Below are 20,683 nucleotides of genomic sequence, written 5' to 3'. Positions count from 1 at the left end.
AGAGCTATTACTAATCAATAGGAAAAACTCAAGCACTATAATTGAAAAATTGGATAGGGTCTTGAACAAGCTAGTTTACAAAAGAAGACATAAGTGTCCCAGAATCCAGAAAAATATTCAACCAATAATAAGGAAATTAAGCTTCTATCTCCCTACCCTTCAAAGGAGCCCACTAGTTCATTGCTCTGAACTTCCCCTCACTGGTGCAGGCATCAGGTCTACCCTGGCTCATGTCTCTAAAACCTGCCTGTGATATCATTGTGTCATGTCATTCATTCATTCATTCCTCTAGTTTAGACCCTGTAATGGGCCATGGGGCCCAGATCATAGATTAGACGTAAGCAAATACATCCATGTGGCGGTACCGTGCTAAAGGGGTGCTCAGGGTGGTTCTGGAGTGCAGAGCCCACAGGGGCCACACCTTAAGGGCTACCCCCCATTTATGTCCTGGATGCTCATAGATAACCAAAATCACCACCATCCCTGCATCCCAGACTGCTGCCTTGGCTCAGACCTGCCTGGGTCTGCAGTTTCTGATTCAGAATCTGAGTATGAAGAGTATCTCCTGCTGTGAGAAAGCAGTGAAGGGGGCTCAGAGCAGCCCATGGGAACACTTTCCATATACGGGAACAAGGAAGGTGACAGAGTAGGGGGCAGGGAGGCAGGCAGAAGGTGGGAGGACAGCCAGAGGGCAGTTCCATCCGGGAGAAGTGACTCACACACGCAGCACAGAGAGGCTAAGATGAGGGTCTTGGATGAGGTCACTCAGTTTGATATCTAAATGGTCCCTCTGGAAGTAAGAAAGCTCAGAGTGGGAGCTTTTCCCTGCTTCCTGCTGCACCGCCAGTGCCTACAATTCAATAAGTATTTGCTGAATGGACACATGAATTTCAGCAAAGGCAGGTGGCGAGTAGCAAGGTGAACAGAGGCCAGACTCTAACAAGTAAAGGCAAGATTGGCCAGTGAGAAGATGGAGGCCGTTACACTTTAAACAATAATTTATACATTCTGCTCATTGTAGAAACTTTAGAAAATATAAGCAAGAATAAAAAAGCAGAAACATTATAATCTTACCTTCCTTCTAGAGGCAACTGCTGTTAATATTTTCATTCTTCACTAGATTTTTCTATGCATATTTCACATCGTTGAGATAATACTGTGTATATATAATTTTGTATGCTCTTTTTACAGTAAATTATTCTTCAGTCTTAAATGACAAAAGGCAATGTGTACTTGTAATATGCATAGGTATGAATATATGCAAGACAAAGATGTGTAAAGAAAAATCAACTTCCAGTCTCCCTCCTGTCCACGCAATCTGAAGTTACTGAAGTTCACAGGCAGATACGTGTCCCTCTCCAACTTCTCTCTCATGCAAACAAATGGACACATTCCAGGAGAACTTTTATAATTTTGTTTTAAAAATAAGATCGTAGTTTAGCTCATTTCTCTGCGACTTGCTTTCTCATTTAACAACCCGCTAGGGACACCTTCCACGTCAGTAGATACGTATCTAACTTAGTTTTTATATAAATGTGCAATATTCCACGGCACAGCTGTATCTCAATTTATTCAACCACTTCCCTGTTGATGGCCATTCAGGTCATTTCTCAGTTTTCTTTTGCAACAATTCAGTAAACATTATAACATGAGCTTTTCCCCAAGATACTGAATCTGTTCATCAACAGCATTTTAAACGGATGCACCATATTCCAGGATATGGTTATACTAGAATTTACTCAACCATTCTCCTATTGTCAAACATTTAAATTGTTTCTGAATTTTTTTTCTGTTATAAATAAGACTTGAACTCTTAGCAAGGTCTGGTGACAGAATGCTGGTCAGTGCAGTGGAAAATGCTTACCCATGGCCAGAGTCCCAGAATGAATGTTCACTTTTGCAGTAACTGCATCCAGGTTTGGTTTCGGGGGTATTGTCCATATTAAGCTGGCTGACCTCTGTGGCAGGCACTGTTGGAGATGGTTAGATAGGGCTAGAAGGCTGACTCATTTGGAAGTCTCCCTGAAATCAAATGTATGTTGGTGAGTTGAGAAAGTTATAACCCAGAGCAGCCACTCCAGATTGAAATGCTAATGGAGTGGGAGCCCATGCCAAAGTGCTCAATGTCCTTTCATGCCTATGACATGCTGAATTTCTGCCGAGAAAAAGGCTACCTGCTCTTCACTACTAGTGACCAGCTTGCTGCCCTGTAGACAGGGATGCTGCTATGGACTTTATCTGAGGGCACCCTGCATTTCTTTCTCAGTCTCCAGGATGATCTGCCTTCTCTCACCTGTGCCTCTAGTCAACACAGCTCCCCAACATGACCAAGACCCACTGCAGGCTTAAGAACAATCTGAGAACTAGACTCTTCAGGCTGTTGCTCATGCATTTGCTTTTGGATGATTGCCCTAGGACAGACTTCCAAAAGTGCAGGTTACTGGGTCAAAGGGTATGAACATTTCTGAGGCTTTGGCACTGGATCGTCCAAATACTTTCCAAGAAACGTGCACCAATAACATTCTCAACAGCCATGACTAGGAGTGCCCATCTCAAGGCATCTTCACCAACAGTGAGTATTATTTTATTGAGAATTTTTTGCATGTTTTATTGAGCATTTCTTTACTACTCAATTCAACATTTTTTCAAACTTTTTGTGATATTTTAACTCCTCCTTTGGGGAACTATCTGATGAAATCTTTGGCTCATTTTCCATTGTGGTGTTTATTTTTTCTTATTATTTACATATTTATAACCTCTGTGTATTATATGTGTTATATATACGTTTTGTAGTCATTTTGGCCTTTTAATTTTATGATCTTTGACATACAGAGGTGTCTAAATTTTATGCACTTTAATTTTCTATGAGTTCTTACTATTTTTCTTATCAATTTGTACTAACTCTTTATAGAATCAGGAAGCCATCTCCACAATAAACCATAAATGTACAGACAAATGAAGTTGGTAGGTATTGTTCAAGTATTATAAAAAGATTAATTCATTTCACTCATCCATTCATTCCAAAAATCCATATTGAGGAGCCAGCCCTACGGCCTAGTGGTTAAGTTCGGCGCACTCTGCTTTGGCAGCCTGGGTTCCGTCCCCAGGTGTGGACCTACACCACTTGTCAGTGGCCATGCTGTGGTGGTGACCCACATACAAAATAGAGGAAGCTTGGCACAGATGTTAGCTCAGGGTGAATCTTCCTCAGCAAAAATAAATAAATAAATAAATGTATTGAGTGTCTACTATGGGCAAGTACTGAGCTAGGTGCTAGAGATAAAATATGAATAAAATCTCAGGTAGTCTACTAGTGGAGAAGCCACATAAGCATATCATTACATTTGTGGGCAATTTATGTGAACTCTTTAAACTTTAGTTTTGACATCTTTAAAATTAGCACCCATTTCTAGGCTGGTTATACAGATTAATGTGATAATATCTGCTAAATTGGTAAATGCTCAGTATAGTACCCACATACTATAAGTGATCAATAAATACCAGCTAATCTTTCAGTAAAGATCTGTACTTTTCTTTACATATGTCCTAGTCACATCTTGTTAAGGTTAATCCCAGACATTTTATACACTTTTTGTTGCTTTAGTGAATGATATCTTTTCCCATTTTTTTCTAGCTGGTTATTACTGATATACAGAAACCCTATTGATTTTTATATATTCATCTTGCATCCATCTGGGTTTCTAAACTATTATTAATTCTAAAGATTTCTCAGTTGATTCCCTTGGGTGTGTTAGGTACACAATCATGTTGTCTACAAATAATGATATTTTGAGGAGATAACTCTTTTGAGAAGTTTGGCAGGAAAATTCAATTCAATTCTGCAAATATTTATTGACTGATAAGGTCAATTTTGGACAAATTTAGTTGGAGAGGCCAGTGGGACATCCAGATGGAGACGGCCAGAAGGCAATTAGAGCTGTAGACTGAAATTTGGGAGCACATTCTGGGCTGGAGATATGGATTTGTCAAAGCCATGAAATTAATGAAATTGCCCTAAGAGGAAATGCAGAGGAGAGCTGCAGATGCGGGTAACGCATGCCCACTGAAGACGTCTTACCGGCCACGCGGAGGGCTGACTGTACACTCAAGTCTACCATGGAATTCTGGCCCCTTCCGGCAGGGGCACCTTGTCAGGACAGATGGGAGAAGCGAAGGTCAAACAGTATGTTTGGCCCTCTGCAATCACTCTTTAGGAGCAGACCAGAGGCCATGGTCACAGAGATGCTGGCCCTGAGCTTCATCTTAGCCCCTCTCCCTGGCACATCCCGCTTCAGTCACACCAAATAGCTTGTCATCTACAAACACCCCAGGCCCTTTCAGGCCTTTACGATGCTTGGCCCTTTGCCTGGAATACGCTTCTTCTGCCTTCTTGACCTAGCAAGCCTTTTCACTGTTCCAGATTCAGTTCACAGAGCACCTCCTCTGAGGAGCCTCCTCTGGTTTCCTGGGCAGTTAATCTCTACCTTCTCTCTCTTGCTCTCACTCTCTATCTCTCACGGCCATCTCCCACATTCCAGGCCTCTTCTCTCCCAATCTGTGCCTTTCAAAAATAAAACCAAAATGCCCTGCCACTCTTGTTTAAAATCCTTCAATTGCTCCTCTGGATAAAGCCCCAAATCCTAAACATGGTATACAAGAGCCCCCATGACCCGGCCCTGTTTCCCTCCCAGGCTTTGTTTCTTGCCCCTCTTTCCCTTAAATGACACTCCAGCCCGAGCAGACACCATTTCCTTCCCTTAATGCCCCACACTCTTTTGCTCTCTCTGAGTCTTCAAACTTGCTGTTCCCTCTGATTGAAGCATCCTTTCCCCATCCCCTGGTCTGGCCGACTCCTATTCACCTTTTAGGTTGCAGCTTAAACTTCACCACCTCCAGGAGACCTCACCGACCGCTACACAAATGTGTATCATCCTCCCCACAACACGCACCCGAGCACACACCCTGCTGCGTGTCCTCACAGAGCACTGCGTCCCCATCATCACCTGTAGCACCCATCATGAGATCACTTAGTGTCTGTCTTCCCTGAGAGGCATGGGATCCACGGGGTGGAGACCGTGTTCTGTCACACTTACACCAATCCCCAGCACCCAGCACGTTGCCTGGACAACAGGTGCCCAGGAGAGATTTGCATAATGGCCGCATCTTGTACACAACTCTACTGGGTCACACTCTACTGAACTGCAGCTCCTCCCAAGTCCTCTCTGTCATCCTAGTGCCCATCCTAGTGCACACTGCAGATGTGCATCAAGTGTTGGATGAGAGAATTATCACAGGTGTTTCTAACGATGTCATGCATTGATTTTTTTTTTTCCTAGAAGTCTTAACAATCAGAGAAATTTCCATTAATGTGTGATAGTCTAGTCCGGAGCTTCTCAACCTCAGCACTACTGGCATTTGTTGCAGGATAATTCTTTGTTATGAGGGCAGCCCTGTGCATATAGGATGCTTAGCAGCACCCCTGGCCTCTACTCACTGGATACCAAGTAGCACCTCCCAGTTACGACAACCAAAAATGTCTCCAGACATTGCCAAATGTCCCCTAGGAAGCAAAATCACCCTTAGTTGAGAACCATTGGTCTAATTCCTAGCTATTTTGAAGTTCCTAATGAAAGCTAGAAATAATCTCCCTAGAATAATATATATAGAAATCTGACCTCCCATCTTTTTCATTCATTTCAGGGGATTTGGAGAATAAAGAAGGCTATCCATGGACCTCCTAGGCCAGGTGTATTTCATCTTTGTTGTGCCATGGCCCCCTTTGGCAGCCTGATAAACCCTTCTCAAATGATGTTTTTAAATGCATAAAACAAAACACACAGAGTTACAAAGGAAACCAATTATATTGAAATATAATTTTCAAAATATTTTGAAAATGTGTCATATGGTAATATAGGTACCTTTATCATTGCATTATCAACAAGATGTAGCAATGGGCCTGATAAATACTGCTGTTGCAAGCATCAATGCTATTTCTATGTAGTTGCAGCAACTGTAATAGTCTATGAAAACACTTGCGATCTTATCAGTGACAAATTCACAGGTACTGCTAATACGGCTGTGCTTTGTGGCCTATATTCATGATTGATAGAAGTGCCACATTTTAATGGGAGCTTGGTGAAAATAAAGATGCAATTTGCCCCACCCATGTTAGGGACTCCCTGAATTCTATCCAGAACCCCAGAGGTCCAAGCCAAATATTCATGCAGCAAGTCTGGGGATGGCTGCTTAGTTCCAGGCTGTAGGTGTACGGGGGTGGGGAGATGGGAGGGGTAGATTTTGTATCATATTGTCCATGCCCTCAAGGAGTTCGCAGTGGATTACAGGTGGCAGACAGATGGCCCATCTTACTGTGTCTCCACTTGACCAATGGTTTGGGGAGACCTCATTGTTGGATCCCAGGGAACAGCATGGAGCACATACAAACAACCCCAGAAAGACTGGAGCTTTCGCGCAGGTCTGAGAAGGGGACCAACATTTATCCACGTACTTCACTAATATTACCTCCCTAACATTCGCAATGACCCTTTGAAATGGCCGTTACGCCCCCACCCCCTACCACTTTGCAGGTGAAGAAACTGAAGCTCCTCAAGATTTAAGAACATGCACAAGGTCAAACACGTAGCAGTGGAAGAGCTGGGATTCAAACCCAGATCTGTGCACAGGCAAAGCCTCTCCCCCCGCCAGGCTGCAAGATTCCACACACCATCTGGGGACACACTTCCAAAGCCACGGTCCTGTTTCCACTCTGCACCCAGCGCCGGGGCAGAGCCTGGGATGTACTGAAAAGAGCTTAACGCAGTTGCTGTGCCTCAGGGGCATGGAAACAAAACAGGGTCTCCTTCCTGTCAAGCTGGAGATGCATGCCGCAAAGGCACAAAACAATGCATGGCAGACGGGAAGAGGCAGCAAGCCTGTCCCTGTACCACATCCAATTGCTCTGTGGGAATAATCGCATGCCACTCAGCTTCCTAATTCTAGCTCCAGGCTCTGTGATTCTCCTGGACATGCTTAACACAGAAGCCACCACTGTGGACCAAATATGATTTTCCCTGCCTGGTGATACAGATGCAGCTCATTTGTCATCATTTTGAGCCAACATCAGCCAGGGATTGTTTATTATGTTGACAGGGAATCCTGGACCAGCAGAGGTATCTCTGCAATGCTGATGGCAGAGCCTCTCACTCATTGGGTTGTGCTACATCCCTGGTCAGCACCAAGAGAAGGGGTCAGGTGTGTCTGGAGACAGGTGCGTTGGCCAGGCTGGTCTCGCTCCTGGCTGAGTCTTTCAGAGAAAACATAGGGAGCTATCATTGAGTTCTCCTAGCTGAGAAGACACTTGAGCTGTGGCTTCGGTTCAGGGGACAGTGGTTGAGCACAGGGATGACATACAAAAGTTCAGGTCTTAGCAAATGCTTGATTCATTCATTTACTCACTTAAAAAATAGTATTGAGCACCCACTGTGTCCCAGGCACTCTGCCTGCCCTCATGGAGCTTAGTCTAATAATAATAGATTATTAAACATTTTTCCTGTGCCAAGTGCTACCTATGCACTTTATATCTAATAACTCATTCCAACCTCACAACTGTATTAGATAGGTACTATTATGGTTCCCATTTTACAGACAAGTAAACTAAAGCCCAAGAAGGTTAAGTAACCTACCCAAGGTCATACGTCTGATACAGGGTGGACACAGGATTCAACCCTGGGCAGTCTGGGACCAAATCCTATCTTCTTAACCATTACTTCATGGATGGATGGATGGATGGATGGATGGGTGGATGGATGGATGGATTGGGGGATGAAGGTGTGTGGCTAGATGCTTACTTTGGCCAATATGATAAGCCACACTTCCTTCTAGCTCACTCTCATAGGCAAAGAACATTGCCTTGGGGAACCCTTTCCTGAAATGTCAATCATCTCAGCTTGAACATCTAGGCTTCTGCCCTATTGTCTGCCTTTTGGGGGCTGAGCCCACTACAGTGAGGCTCAGCATGGTATCAGAAGGGAGACCACATGAGGAATTCTGTGCACATTGGACTTCCCAGACGAAAAAAAAAGTAACTCGGGAAACAGGAGTGAGTTGTCAAAAGTATGTGAAACCAAGCTTATGTCTCTGCTTTCTCACCCGCCTGAGTGCCTCGTGATGGCAAGGACCACATCTGATTCACTATGAAATCCCCAGCACGGGGCTTGGCATGTCACAGACACTCAGTTAATATTTGTTGAGTAAACAGATTAATATATCCAGTTGTCTTCTGTGCCTTTGTTTTCTTTTTATTTGTTTCTTTCTCCATTAAAAGCTCATGGCTGCTGTTTTATCTAATATACCCTAAGGGACACAGGCAACTTTAAGCCCTTTGCCCTCAAGTGACTCATATTTGAAAATTAATAAAAACTGAAATAAAAAAAAAAAAACCAGCATGGTACACTAGAAAGAATCAGAAAGCCTAGTTTCTTAACTCTGCTTTGCCACTTAATAGCAAGGAATATGGTCAAGTCCCTTGGCCACATAAGGCCCCTGCCCCTCCATCTTAAGGTGGGGCTCTCAAGGCCACCTTCACAGAGATGCCCAGAGTTAGCAGACCCAAGTGAATGGTGGGTGCTGTCTTGAGCAAAAGAGCCCTATCCGTGGTCCTGAACCATTAGTGTCCTTAGGACCCTTGCTTCTCCTGACCCTAGGCCACTGGGGATGCCTGTCCAAGCTCTCCCAGGATTTCTGCACCAGGTGAGAAAGGAAAAAGGGAGTTGGTGAGATGAAGACGCAAAGAGAGAGAGAGAGAGGGCTGGGGAAAGGGGCTGATGGGGCAGAGGTGGGAGCAGAGAAAACTGGAGCTCCGTTCAGGGTCCTAAGTGTCTGAGACAATGTTCTCCAGCCTTAGGCCAGACAGAACCAGAGGCCACACTAGAGGTAGTTTGCCACAGGCGGCCTGCGGTGATCGAGAGGGGGGTGTTCCCTTAGGAACATGTTCCTGAGATGTGCCTGGCACTTAATCCTCAGCAGTCAATGAGGAGGAGGACTAGCCCTCTGCAGACAAGGGGCAGGGAGACTTGAGATACACAGTAAGACACAAAATCAGACATCCTGAGGGCCAGAGTAAGGGAGGAGTGACGTGTGGTCACCAGTAGTTGCGTGCAGCCTGTTCTTCCTCCATAGATGGCCTGCGCCCCTCATTCCTCTAGCAGCTTCAGACTGGACCTCTGCTGGGAATCCAAATGGCTCATTCATCGAGACTTCCACAGGAGCTACAGGGAAAGCTCAGGACAGACTTTTCCTTAAATTAGGCATTCAAAGGTCATCTGTAATTTCGTTTTGTTTTTCCCACTCTTCAACAGATGTGCTGCTCTTTTTACATGCTAAGGAAAGGGCTTTCTGTTTTGACGCTCCCAATTGCACATTTGAATTTTATATGAGTTCTGTCGGTGATTTGAAAATTGCTCCTATCAAAAAGGAGAGCTTAAATCAGCCCCCTCCGTTCAAGTAAATTGGTGATGAAGTCAGTCCTGACCTGGCCCAGCTCAGATCAGCCTAGGTGCCAGCAAGGATTCATTCATTCAACCAATACTCACTGGACTTCTACCATCTGCAAGGCACAGGACAGACACCATCTCTGGTCTCACGGAGCTCCCTCTCTTGCTTACCCTTCCCCAGCCACACTTGCCTCCCTCCTGTTCCTCGCACAAGCTGGCCATGCTCTTGCCTCAGGGCCTTTGAACTCCCTTTTCCCTCTTCTTGCAAAGTTCTTTCCCCTAAGTAAGGCAAACTCCTCCCGCTTAACATCTTTGCTCAACATTCCCTTCTCAGTGAGATCTACCCTTTATAAAATCACATCCCACCCCCCACCTCCATCCCTGGCACCTCCAGTCTCCCTTACCTGTTCTATACTTTCTTTCTCCCGCAGCATGTATCACTCTATAGCACTCTATGTAATTTACTTATATATTACGTTTATTGTTTATTGTCTGTTTCCTCCTGCTAGAACATTCACTTCACAAGAGCAAGGTCTCTGTTTACACATTGATGCCTCCTAAATGCCTTAAACAGTGCCTGGCACATAGTAGGCACGCAGTAAACATTTGTTCAAAGAATGAACGAACAATGAACCAGCCAGTGCACTCACAAATGCGCAACTCATGTGGACCCAATTCCCTAAAGGCCCAGAAAACCGAAACAGCTGGTGGAGATCTGTTTGAAAGCAAGTTAGAGTGGAAGAGCCCACAGTGGACTTAGAGCTGAGGGGGTCCTGGGTGTACTGTCCACTGCTTCCACGGCCATCTCCCCAAAAGACTGAGCTCCCTGAGGGCCGAGAGCACCATCTGCCTTTTCCACCAGTACATCTTGGAGAGCCCAGCACAGGGCTGCCAAGGGAAGCAGATGTCAGTTAGCACAAGGCTGAAGGAATTTCAGGCATCATTTCTCAAGCACTATGTGCCCCCACAATGCTGAGCTCCTTACTCACGTTATCTCTTTCACACCTCACAACATCCCAAAGAGAGTAGGCATTATTTTTGACCCTATTTAACAAATGAAGTTTAGGCTAAGTAACTCACCCAAGTCCACACATACTATAACAGATGGCAAAGCTGAGGTTCAAACACAGGTTTGTCTGACTCCTGAGACGGAGGTCTGAAAGTATATGCTCTACCACTGCACTGGGATGAAAGAGAGGGAGGGAAGGAGGGAGAGAAGGAAGGAAGGAGGAAGGAAAGAAGGAAGGAAGAAGTAAAGATGGTAGGGCAGGCCACATGCCAGATGAAGCACGGAGGTCTAAAAGACCTGATCAGAGCTAAGGAGCTTTTCCTCCCGGCTGAACGTGACTCCAGTACAGCCCTGTCCCCCGCTCCCCACCCCAGTCGAAGTAGAGATGGCACATCTTGTCCTAGAAGAGACTTTATTTTAACTAATTCTTTTAAATCCTTTCTCTCTCTCTCTCTCTCTCTGAGCTTGAATGAACTGAAGGAAAAATATATCTGAGTGGGTGGATAGATAATCTAAAAATTGTGTCAGGTAGTAGTGGAGAAACGTACTTCCTCTTAGAATCTCTATAAAAGGAAATCGTCACAGCTCCATCGCTGCCCCTCACCCACACACATGCAAGCAGTGGTGAACAATGTGATTAGGCTGAGCACATCAGATTAGGTCAGAACCTGCCCCAGTGACCTCAGACTTCTGCTTAGAAGAACAGCCATTTCCCTAGATGCCCAGTGCTAGCCTCAGTGGCCTTTGCTCACCCTGAGCCTCCTCCAACCTGGCCAGTCACAGCCCCTGCCTATACACCCACCTGCTCCAGCTGAGAACCCCACCCACAGCACTCAGCCCATGAGGTCACTCAAAGGGCTTCCCAGAGGACTGCTCTTCAGAGTTCTATGGATGAGAGTACTGGAGACCCTTCAGGTCCTCCAGAAATCCTGCCAAGGCTGGCTCCCTTCTCCTGTGGGCACACCAAAATGGTGTCATTATGCCAGAGACTGGGGCAGGAATTCCAAGGGCCATCTGCTGGGTGGCCTTGAAGTAAAGCAAAAGTATATGTTGAATGAACGAATGAATGGGCCTTCCAAAGGGAAAATCTGTAAAGAGGCAAGTCTAGTAGGGGCATCTAGAATCTAGCTCATCTCAATGCTGTGAATTTCTGGCAGGAAACACATCAACTTGAGGGGTATCTTGGAGCTACATAAAGAATAGAACTCAAGCCAATTCAATGGATATTTACTAGGGCCTCTGACAAAACAGTATGACACTTCCCTGACAACACTTACGGTTGAGGAGCAGCTGGCAAGCAGGTGTACAACAGAGAAGGGCAGAGAATTTATAGAAAGGAGAAAAGAGGGACATGGAGGGACGGGGGGAACCCAGCTTCATCCTCACTGCTGTGAGCTAAGCTTTGCCTCTGGCTAGGCCACCTCTTAGCTCAGACCTCATAGCATAACCTTGAGAACCTGTGTGCTCTCTACTTCCTTGTACTCTCCTGATGACACTTTCCATGTAGATTCTTAGGATCTAGAGGCACCCACCTTCTTGTGCCTCCCAAGAACGAAGTGTGGATCTGACCACGCACAACTAGAGAAACTAGAGGTGTCACATCTACTGGGGTGGTGGAGCTGGGACCCAGAACCTCTAACTCCTGACAGATCCCACAGATGCAAAGTCCTCTCAAAACACGTCTGTCCTGGTGTGGTGGTGGGCGAAAGGGGTAAAGGGGCACACGTATGGTGATGGATAAAAACTAGACTGGTGGTGAGCATGATGCAGTCTATACAGAAACTGATATATAATAATGTATACCTGAAACTACACAATGTTATAAACCAATATGATCTCAACAAAATAATTTTAAAAGAAAAGAACAGTAAACAAACAAACACACACATCTGCCCTGAAATGGCTAAGAGTCCGTGTTCACCTGTAGCATGGAGTCTGTGCAGGCTGAATTTGGGCAGGCAAAGCAGAAACACACTTATGTTCAACCATCACATGCCCCATAGTCATCTGTTGGACAAGAGAGAGTTTATTATGGTCCAGCAAGGCCTTTACAAGTGTAGCGCTCTGCTCCTCGAGCACCAGTGGGGCATAGTCAGTGGCCTCTGCCAAGGGACAGTGGGTAAGGGTGCCTGTAGGAGGTGCCATTCAAAAGGGGCTTGGGGAGTGACATCAGCAAGACAGTGAAATAGGAAGCCCCAGACTTCATTCCCGCAGAGACACCAACTTAACAATGTATGGGTGAAATGAAAGGACACTACACAGCAACACAAAAGCATACAGATATATAAAGCTATCTGGTAAAGGTAAATATATGGAAAATAAAGAATCCTATAATACCGTAATGGTGGTATAAAAATCACTTTTCACTCTGGCAAAGAATTTAAAAGATAAATGCATAAAAATAACTATAAAATGATGTTAATGGATACAAAATATAAATAAGTCTTTGTGAGAGCTCCAGAAACCAGTTAAGAAGCTGCAGTACCCCAGGCAAGCTCAAAGTCAAGAACAGTTGCATTGAAATGGGTGAGAAAAGCCATTTCATAGCAACTGCCCTTCCCCTAAGCCAGCACAGCTCAGCACAACTGAAGAATAGCCCAATTAGCAGCTTCTTCCTTGGAAAGGAAAGAGAAGAGTGAAACTTAAGTCCAATGTGCCAGCTTTTTGGGGAACTGCCCAAGAGACTGGTTTCTGTCTCACCTGACTTGGAGTGCAAATGGGGAACCAGCATACTTTGGATGTATGGGAGCCATGGAGAACAAAAGAGCTCAGTGCTTGTAGTGCCAGAGAACCTGCAGTGCCACAGACAGACGCCAGAGGGAGCAAGAAATTACAAGCTCTCGAAAAAGAAAATGGCAAATCTCTGAGAAACCACACACACACACACACACACACACACACACACACACAGAGCCCAGAGAAGACACATCCCTGGAAAAGGTTTGAGAGGCCTCCAGAAGCTCTAGCAGGCTAATTGGTGAAGGTCTTCCCCTGTATGAAGCCAGTCCATAAAGATGGCAAAGGTGGCTGTCTTTTCAAATGCACAACTCGCAGCAAAAAATCAGGCACATGGAGGAACAAGGAAACATAGCCCAATCAAAAAAACAAAATAAATCTCCAGAAACAGACCCTAAAGAAATGGAGATCCATGAATTACCGACAAGGAATTCAAAATAGTCATCTTAAAGAAGCTCAGTGCACCACAAGAGAACACAGATAGACAACTAAACAAAATCAGGAAAACAATGCATGAATAAAATGAGAATATTAACAGAGACATAGAAATTATTCCAAAAAAAAAAAAAAGAGGCAAACAGAAATCTTGGATCTAAAGAATATAATAGCTGAATTGAAAAATTCACTAGAGAGGTTCAGCATCAGACTTGATCAAGCAGAAGAAAGAATCAGTGAACTCAAAGATAGGTCTTTTTAAATTATTGAGTCAGAGAAACAAAAAAAGCAAAAAAAATTAAGAAAGTGAAGAAAGCCTAAGGGACTTAGGGTACACCCTCAAAAGGACTGATACATGTATTATAGGAGTCCCAGAAGGAGCAGAGAGAGAGAGAAAGGAGGAGAGAGACTATTTGAAGAAATAATGGCCAAAAACTTCCTAAATCTGAGGAAGGAAATGGACATCCAAATTTACGAAGCCCAAAAGACTGCACCTAGGATGAACCCAAAGAAGCCCACACTAAGAAATTATAAACAAACTGTCAAAAAAGTTAAAGAAAGAGTCTCAAAAGCAACAAGAGAAAAAGCAACTTGTCACATATAATAGAACTCTCATAAGATTATCAATGGATTTCTCAGCAGAAACCTTGCAGGCCAGAAGAGAGTGGGAAGATATATTCAAAGTACTAAGGAAAAAAAAAAAACAAAAAACTGCCAACCAAGATATTCAGCAAAACCGTCCTTCAAAAAATGAAGGAGAAATAAAGACCTTCTTAGGTAAACAAAAGCTGAAGATATTCATCACCACCAGACCTGCCTTACAAGAACTGCTAAAGGGAGTCCTTCAAGTTGAAAGGAAAGGACACTACACAGCAACACAAAAGTATACAAATATATAAAGCTCTCTGGTAAATATATAGAACGTAAAGAATCTTGAAATTCTGCAATGGTGCAAAAATCATTTTTAATTCTGGCATAAAATTTAAAAGACAAACGCATAAAAATAACTATAACTATAAAACTGTGTTAATGGATACAAAATATAAATAGATATAATGGGTGACATTGATAACATAAAGTTGGGGGAGGTGTAAAGGAGCAGAGTTTTTGTATGTGATTGAAGTTAAATTCTTATAAGTTTGAAATAGATTGTTTTAACTATAAGATATTTTATGTAATACCCATGGTAACTATCTATAGAATATTCACAAAAGAAAATGAGAAAAGAATCAAAGGATGTCACTACAAAAAATCAACGAAATACAAAGAAAGGCAGAGAGAGAAAAAAAAGGGACAAAATAACTAGAAGACATACAGAAAACAATTTTAAAAAATGGTAATTGTAAGTCTGTCTCTACCAGCAGTTACTTTAAAGGTAAATGCATTAAACTCCTTAGTCAAAAGATAGGGTAGCTGAACAGATAAATCAACAAGATCCAACTATATACTGTCTATGAGACTCACTTTAGATATAAGGACATACATATGCTGAAAATGAAAGTATGAAAAAAGGTATTCCTGTCAAATGGTAACCAAAAGAGAGCAGGGGTGACCATACTAATATCAGACAAAATAAATTTTAAGTCAAAAACTATCAGAAGACATAAAGAAGGGCATTATATAAAGATAAAAGGGTCAATTCAGCAGGAGGATCTAACTATTATAAATATATATACACCTAACAGCAGAGCACCCATATATATAAAGTAAACATTGACAGAATTGAAGAGAGAAATAGACAATAATATAATAGTAGGAGATTTCAATACCCCACTTTCAATAATGGATAGGTCAACCAGACAGAAGTTTAATAATGAAACAGATGACTTAAACACCACTATAGACCAATAGGACCTAACAGACACACACAAAACACTCTACCTAACAACAGTAGAATTTACACTCTTCTCAAGTGTACCCATAATATTCTACAGGATAGATCACATGTTAGGCCACAAAACCAGTCTTAACAAATTTAAGAAGACTGAAATCATATCAAGTATCTTTTCTGACCAAAATGGAATGAAATTAGAAATGAATCACAAAATAAAAACTGGAAAATTCACAAATACATGGAAATTAAATAACACACCCTCAAATAACCAATGGGTCAAAAAAGAAATCGCAAGGAAAATTAGAAAATATCTTGAAACAAATGAAAATGAAAACACAACATACCAAAACTTATAGGACGCAGCAAAAGCAGTACTAAGAGAGAAGATTGGAGCAATAAATGCCTACATTAAAAAAGAAGTAATATCTTAAATAAGCAACCTAACTTTATATCCCAAGGAACTAGAAAAAGAATAATAAACTAAACCCAAAGTTTAGCAGAAGGAAGGGCATAAGAAAGATCAGAACAGAAATAAACAAAATAGAGAATAGACAAACAAAAATAAATCAACAAAACTAAGGGTTGGTTTTTTGAAAAGGTCAACAAAATTGACAAACCTAGCTAGACTAAGAAAAAAAGCAAGAAGACTCAAATAAAAATTAGAAATGAATGAGGCAACATTACAACTGATGCCACAGAAATAAAGAGAATCATAAGAGACTATTATTAACAATTATATGCCAGCAAATTGTATAGTCTAGAAGAAATGGATAAATTTCTAGAACTATACAACCTACCAAGACTAAATCATGAAGAAACAGGAAATCTCAACAGCCTATAACTAGTAAGGAGATTGAATCAGTAATCAAAAACCTCCCAACAAAGAAAAGCCCAGCACCAGATGGCATCACTGGAGAATTCTACCAAACATTTAAATAAGAATTAACAACAATATTTCTCAAACCCTTCCAAGAAAATGAAGATGAGGGAACACTTCCAAACTCATTTAGTGAGGCCAGCATTATGATTTCGATCTGATGCCAAAATCAGACAAAGAAACTACAAGAAAATTACAGACCAATATCCCTGATGAATACTGATGCAAAAATTTTGAACAAGATACTAGCAAACTGAATTCAATAACACATCAAAAGGACTATACACCGTGACCAAGTGGGATTTATTCCTGGAATTCAAGGATGGTTCAACACACAAAACTCTGTCAATGTAATACACCTCATTAACAGAACAAAAATTTAAAAACCACATGATCATCTCAATTGATACAGAAAAAGCATTTGACCACATCCAACGTTTCATGATAAAAAATACACTCAACTAACTAGGAATATAAGGAAATTCTATCAAGATAGTAAAAGCCATATATGAAAAGCCCGCAGTTGACATCATACTCAATGGTGAAAAACTGAAAGTATTCCCTCTAAGATTAGGAATAAGGCAAGGTTGCCCCCTCTCACCACTTCTATTTAATATAGTACTGGAAGTCCTAGCCAGACCAATTAGGCAAGAATATGAAATAAAAGGCATCCAAATTGGAAAGGAAGAAGCAAAATTATCTGTATTCACAGATGACATGATGTTATATGTACCAAACCCTAAAGACTACACACACCCAACAAAATGTTAGAACTAATAAACAACTTAAGCAAAGTTGCTGGATACAAAATCAACACACAAAAATCAGTTGCATTTCTATACACTAGCAATAGCAATCTGCAAAGGAAATTAAGAAAACAATCTCATTTACAATCACATCAAAAAGAATAAAATACTTAGGAATATACTTAACCAAGGAGGCAAAAGACTTATACACTCAAAACTACAAAACAGTACTGAAAGAAATGAAATAAGACACAATAAATGGAAGGACATCCTATGTTCACAGATTGGAAGACTTAATATCATTAAAATGTCCACACTACCCAAAGTGGTCTACACATTCAATGCAATCTCTATAAAAATCCCAATGGTATTTTGTGCAAAAGCAGGAAAAATCATCCTAAAACTAATATGGTATCTCAAAGGACCCCATAGTCAAAAAAATTCTCAAGAAATAGAAATAAAATTGGAAGCCTCACATTTCCTGATTTCAAAACATATTTTAAAGCTACAGCAATCAAAACAATACAGTACTGGCATAAAGACAGACATATAGACCAATGGAAAAGAATAGAGATCCCAGAAATAAACCCTCACCTATCTGCTCAAATGATTTCTGACATAGGTACCAAGGCTACAAAATGGGAAAGAATAAAGTCTCTTCAACAAATGATGTTGGGAAAACTGAATATCCACATGCAAAAGAATGAACTTGGACCCTTATCTTGCATCGTTTACAAAAATTAACTCAAAATGGATTAATGATCTAAATGTAAGACCTAAAACTATAAAACTCCTAGAAGAAAGTATAGGGGAAAAGTTTCATGACATTGGATTTGGCAATGATTTCTTGGATATGACACCAAAGACACAGGCAACAAAGCAAAAATAGACAAATGGGACTACATCAAATATAAAAACTTCTGCACAGTAAAGGAAATAACAGAGTGAAAAGGCAACCCACAGAATGGGAGAAAATATCTGCAAACCATATATCTGGTAAGCAGGGATTATCCATAATATATAAAGAACTCCCACAACTCAACAACTAAAACCAAATAATCTGATTAAAAAATGGACAAAAGACTGGAATAGCCATTTCTCCAAAGATACAAATGGCCAACAAGCATATGAAAAGATGCTCAACATCACTAATCATCAGGGAAATGCAAATGAAAACCACAGTGAGATATCACCTCACACCCATTAGGATGGCCACTAGAAAAAAAAAAGATAAATGCTGGCAAGGATGTGGAGAAATTGGAATTCTTGTGCACTGCTGGTAAGAATGTAAAATGGTACAGCAGCTATGGAAAACAGTATGGAGTTTCCTCAGATAATTAAAAACAGAATTACCACATGAGCCAGCAATCCCACTTCTGGGTATATATCCAAAAGAATTGAAAACAGGATCTCAAAGAGATATTTGCACACCCATGTTCACAGTAGCATTATTCACAATAGCCAAGAAGTGAAAGCAACCTAAACGCCCATCAACAGATGAATGGATTAAAAAATGTGGTATATACATGCAATGAAATATTACTCAGCCTTAAAAAAAAAGGAATTCCTGTAATATGCCTCAATATGAATGAACCTTGAGGACATATGCTAAGTGAAATAAGCCAGTCACAAAAAGACAACTATCATATGATTTCACTTATATAAGGTATGTAAAGTAGAATGGTGGTTGCCAGGGGCTGGGAGGAGGGGAGTTATTGTTCAACGGGTATAGAGTTTCAGTTTTGCAAGATGAAAAAGTTGTACAGATCTGTTGCACAACAAGGTGCATATGGCTAACACTGCTGTATTGGACATTTTTAAAACGGTTAAGATGGTAAATTTTATGCTCTATGTTTTTTATCACAATAAAGAAAATGGGGGAGGGGCTTGAGGAGATTGGGTAAGATTTATACAGAGCAACGCGAGGAGTGCAGGAGGAAGCCATCTTTAATTTTACCCCTTCCAATTAGAGAAAAAAAAAATATGTCCTCTCCTCCCATAGGCTCAGAGAGGCCCTTCCAACCACCTTTTCCCTGCTTTATTTTTATTCAGAGCACTTACCCCCACCGGAGATAATGTTACATATTTACTTACTTATCTGTTTATTGTCTGCAGATAACCAGACACACAAGACTCCCTGAGGGCAGGGATGTTTTTCTTTCTTTCTTGTTTATTACTGAATCCTCAGAGTCTAGAAGAGAGTGTGGCCTGTAGGAGATGCACAGTGAATATCTACTGAGTGAACGAACGAATGTGGAGGTGGGGAGAGCCGAGAAGGACGTCTGAAGCCTGGGGCTTCTGTCCTGCATTCTTCAATCTTCTTGGTAAAGAGACAAAGAGGAGGAGGAAGACAAGAACAGACTAGGATGAGCAGATGTTGTTATGTTGGGCTTGTGGGGGCAGCCAGACAGCTTCTGGTGGATGAGGGATGGGGAAGGCCCATCCACTAGAGGGTCTCTGCCTCTGGTCCCTTCAGCTTCAGCAAAAGAATAGAGACCATGCCCACTAGCTCTCACCAGTTTGGTGTAGCCGTTTTTCCTTAAAGCTACTGAATCAACACCCTCCACCTGTCAGGGGCTGGCCCAGTGGTGTAGTGGTTGGGTTCAGGTGCTCGGCTTCAGGGACCCAGGGTTCACGGGTTCGGATCCCAGGCGCCGACTGACACACCACTTATCAAGCCATGCTGTGGCAGGCGTCCCACATATAAAATAGAGGAAGACAGGCAGGGATGTTAGCCCAGGGCCAATCTTCCTCACCAAAAGGAGGAGGATTGGCAACAGATGTTAGCTCAGGGCTAATCTTGCTCACACACACAAAAAAAGCCTCCACCTGTCAGACAGAAAGTTCCTCAGTTCTTCCCACTTTTCGTATTGTAGCTCACTGCTTCTCCCACTTTCATGTGTGTACGAATCACCTGGGCATTCACTAGGGCTGGGCGGGGCCTGAGAATCTGCATTTCTAACAAGCTTCCAGGTGATACTGATGCAATGCCTTGCTTACAGTGGCAGGTTCTCAACTTTGTGGCACATGGGAGGCTTTGTAAAATCCCAATGCCTAGGCCCCTCACCCCAGACCCATTATATCAGAACGCCTGGGAGTGGGAGCCCGGAATGGTGCAGCCACGGCTGAGAACCAGTGCTCCAGGGGCTCTCCGAGGGTGCCAACTCACACGGAAGCAGAACCCCTGCCTTGGACCCTGCAGTCCCTTCACCCAGCTGCTGCGCCCTTCCTCAACAGCCTCAGGCCGCTGACACTTCAGTTGCTGCTGAGGATCTGCGGAGAGCCATGTGTTGACACTGGCCCACCTTGATCTGGGACCTGTGAGAGCGTTAGTACTCTCAGGCAGCTGGAAGGAACTTTCCTGTTTTTTCCCACACTCTGACTTCCACTTCTCTTTCCAGCTGGTAGGGAGCTGTCATCCTCTTCCTGTCCTGTAGAACAGTAGCTCTCAACCAGGGGTGATTTCTCCCCACCAGGGGACATTTGGCAGTGTCTGGAGATATATTCGATTGTCTTTTGATCCAGAACCTCTGCCTTCTCTTGACTGTCAAGCCA

At 42.5% G+C, this 20,683-nt stretch overlaps 1 protein-coding gene across 2 annotated transcripts in view; it reads right to left on the bottom strand.

Moving 5' to 3' along the window:
- Positions 1–20,683, bottom strand: part of CSMD2 (CUB and Sushi multiple domains 2) — a 604,641-nt gene that overhangs the window by 548,313 nt on the left and 35,645 nt on the right. The window lies entirely within an intron of this gene.

This window comes from Ceratotherium simum, chromosome 22, assembly GCF_057802395.1.
Source record: "Ceratotherium simum simum isolate JZ-2026a chromosome 22, ASM5780239v1, whole genome shotgun sequence".
Classification (NCBI taxonomy): Eukaryota; Metazoa; Chordata; class Mammalia; order Perissodactyla; family Rhinocerotidae; genus Ceratotherium; species Ceratotherium simum.
This window is presented reverse-complemented; position numbering and strand designations above follow the sequence as displayed.